The 3,578-nt window shown below is 53.7% G+C and overlaps 1 non-coding gene across 1 annotated transcript; it reads right to left on the bottom strand.

Annotated features, from left to right (window-relative positions):
* Window positions 1-2,915: 2,915 nt before the first annotated feature.
* On the bottom strand, window positions 2,916-3,039 carry LOC116542404. Its single transcript, XR_004265208.1, has one exon. It is a non-coding gene; the product is annotated as a U6atac minor spliceosomal RNA (small nuclear RNA).
* Window positions 3,040-3,578: the final 539 nt, after the last annotated feature.

The following is a 3,578-nucleotide window of genomic DNA, read 5'->3' as shown; positions in this document are numbered from 1 at the left end:
CAGCTGTTTGTCCATATATTTCTCTATTTTTTTTTTTTTTTGAGACAGGATCTTGCTCTGTCACCCAGGCTGGAGGGCAGTGCTGTGATCACAGCTCACTGCAGCCTCAAACTCCTGGGCTGAAGCAATCCTCCTGCTTCAGCCTGCCCCATTGCTGCAAAACAGGGCATGTACCACCAGGCCTGGCTAAGGTAAAAAAAAAAAAACTTTTTTTTTTTGTAGTGACAGTGTCTCATGATATTGCCTAGACTGGTTTTGAATTCTTGGCTTCAAGTGATCTTCCTGCCTCAGCCTCCCAAAGTGCTGGGATTATAGGTGTGAGCCACCATGCCCAGCCATACCTTTCCCTTAACTTTACTACTCCATCTTCTGTGACAGGTGGCTGCTTCCTCTGCATACCTCACCCCAATTCTGAGAGCTCTTGGGAGGGGCAGGGCCTCACACACACCACAGCCATCCTGGTGCCGGGTCAGAGCAGCTGCACATTGATAAACACCTGCCCAGTGCCTGATCTCGGGGTGCCGCTGAGGACGAGGGGCCTGTGCACAGTGTGTGTGTGATGTGCACTCACATGCACACTGTGCACTCCTTGGGTCACAAGAGTCCTGGGGAGACTCCAGAGGGAAAACCACCCACAGGCACTGTTCTATGACCACACCCATCAGGAACAGGACAATTGTGACTCAGTCATCAGGGAGAATGCTGGCCAGAGATGAGAGATTCTGAGGCTGATTTTCTGTTTCTGACCTGATGAGCCAGAGCTTGGGCCACAGCACCGTATCCCTGGGCCAGCTGGGAGAACTCCACCTCCAGAGGCCCAGGCTGGAAGGCTGCCGCTGGCAGGGACTTCTGTTAGGGACACAGAGGGCCGAACACCAATAAACTGCCCTCTGCTTGCTGCCATTAGTCTCAGCAGAATCAATGCTGCTGGGACCACCTTGGTCTGACCCACTGCAGACAGTGTCCTGCTCATGGTACTGGGAAGATATCAACATTGGTGAAATATGAGGCATATTGTTTTCTATATATTTGGAGGAAAATGGCAACTGGAAAAATGAACAATAGGCTGGGCGTGGTGGCTCATGCCTGTAATCCCAGTACTTTAGGAGGCCAAGAAGGGTGGATTGCTTGAGCCCAGAATTTGACACCAGCCTGGGCAACATCTCGAAACCCTGTGTCTACAAAGAATACAAAAATTAGTTGGACAGCAGTGCTTGCCTGTGGTCCCAGCTACTTGGGAGGCTAAGGTGGGAGGATCACTTGAACCTGGGAGGTGGAGGTTGCAGTGAACTGAGATCCCACCACTGCACTCCAGCCTGGGGAGCAGAGCCAGATCCTGTCTCGAAAAAAAAAAAAAAAATTTAGCAGAGGGTGGAGCTGGACAGACCTGCGGTGTCCTTACTGGTATTACCAATGCCCACCTGCTGATTCAGACTCTTAGTGACCCCTCCACAGCACTGTCTTGAGGGTGAAATGACAAACTGGAAAGCGTGAACTCAGCACCATCTGGCACTAGCCAGAGCATCCTACATCCAGAGTGCGTCAGAACCACCTGAGGGTGTGAAAGAGGACACTGCCACACCGTCATAGGATTCTAAATCATTCACTATTTCCACGAGCACAGAAATAAACTAGAATGAGATGTGTTAATTTTCCGTGTTAACTATTTATCACAGACCTCACTCTATCCCCTGGCGGTTCTGCAGGTCAGAGCCAGGTGTGCGCTCCTCCTGAGGCGGGCTCACCGGGCCTGGTGGGCCCAAGACAAGGGGTAGGGGTTGGAGAAGGGAGCGCTGGGGATAGAGCAGCCTCTCCCCCGCCCACCACGCCTGGTGACCCACCCGCCGCCGTCTCCATGGTGATGGTAAACAAGCATCACCCTTCGCCTTGCCAGAGCCCCACGTACCCCGTCTCTAGTGGAAACCAGGGAGATGGAACCCCGAGGTGAGGCGCGCAGGCCCTGGGGAGGGCCGGGCAGGGCACGGGCGGCCTGGGCCCCGCGCAGCAGGCACTGGGGGCACAGGGTAGGGCCCCAGAGCTTAGCCTGCGAATGGAGAGAGGTGGCAGGGCCGGACCAACCTCCGTGGATCTCACAGCCTGCGTCCCCGAAACCCTGGGCGCACCGCACTTCTCAGGCCCGGCCCAGGACTCCACCCTGCGCGGTGCCAGAGTGCACGGCAGCCGATACACACTGTCCTCAACACCCTCTGCGGGCTTGCGCCAGCCACTCTCCCAAGGTATCTTCCCTGCTCGACTCGCTGCACACTCGGCCTAGGTTTCGCCTGAGAGCAGCCATCAGGAGATCTGCTCGCCCGCTGCAGCCACTGCCCACCTTCTTGCCTTTGGCTCTCGCCCAGCCTGGCGTCCCATGCATCACACCATGAGCCCCTCGCGCCGGCGTCTGGGCGGCCTCCCTCCCTCCCGACCCCCAGCTTCTCCAGGTCTCCCCTGTCTCCTCACTCCAGGACGTCCTTCCTGCGCTTTTCCCTTTGGCCTTCTTCCCGGAGACGGTCCCATCCGAGTGGAAACATGTGGCTTTGTTCTCTTTTTATTTTTTAAAAGATTTAAAGGCCAGGTGCGGTGGATCACTCCTGTAATCCCAGTACTTTGGGAGGCAAAGGCGGGCGGATCACTTGAGGTCAGGAGTTGGAGACCAGGCTGGACAACATGATGAAACCCAGTCTCTACTAAAAATGCAAAAATGAGCTGCGCATGGTGGCGTGCGCCTGTAATCTCAGCTACTCGGGAGGCTGAGGCAGGAGAGTCGCTTGAACCTGTTGAACCTGGGAGACGGAGGTTGCAGTGAGCTGAGATTGCGCCACTGCACTCCAGCCTGCTGGGGACACAGCGAGACTCCGCCTAAAAAAAAAAAAAAAAAAGAAAGAAAAAAACCAGAAAAAGAAATAAAAAGATTAAAAAAACGAGGGTTAGATGCCAGAAGTAGGTGGTAGTACCTTAACCCTGTGCGTGTTGTCATGCCCCAGGGCCTCTTCATCCCTGTCAAGGGGTGTGCCAACCTTCTTTCCCTTCGTTCAGCACAGTTCTCTCCTAAAACCCTCTCTTGATCCCACTTCCACTTGCAACCTCACTGCTTTATGCCCCTTAACAGCAAAGTCAAGCCTAATTGTCTGCCTTCACTTTTTTTTTTTTTGAGATGGAGTCTTGCTCTGTTGCCCAGGCTGGAGTGCAATGGCACAATCTCGGTTTACTGCAATCTCCGCCTCCCAGGTTCAAGCAATTCACCTGCCTCAGCCTGCTGAGTAAGTGAGATTACAGGGGCACACTGCTATGCCCAGCTAATTTTTTTTTTTTTTTGTATTTTGGTAGAGACTGGACTTCACCATATTGCCGAGGCTGGTCTCAAACTCCTGAGTTCAGGCAATCCACCTGCCTCAGCCTCCCAAGGTGCTAGGATTACAGGCGTGAGCCACCATGCCCTGGCCTGCTGTTTCCATTTTCTCTCCTCATCCCAAGGCACTCTACTTCCTTCCCCTCCAACTCCACCTGCCTTTCCCGCCCAACAGGCAGATCATGGTTGATCGCTTCTTTCTGAAAAATTTTTTTTTGTTTTGATTTGT

Source organism: Sapajus apella, unplaced genomic scaffold (assembly GCF_009761245.1).
Source record: "Sapajus apella isolate SASKATOON/1434 unplaced genomic scaffold, GSC_monkey_1.0 scaffold167, whole genome shotgun sequence".
Taxonomy (NCBI): Eukaryota; Metazoa; Chordata; class Mammalia; order Primates; family Cebidae; genus Sapajus; species Sapajus apella.
The sequence above is the reverse complement of the archived record's forward strand: the minus strand, read 5'-3'. Positions and strand labels throughout refer to the sequence as shown.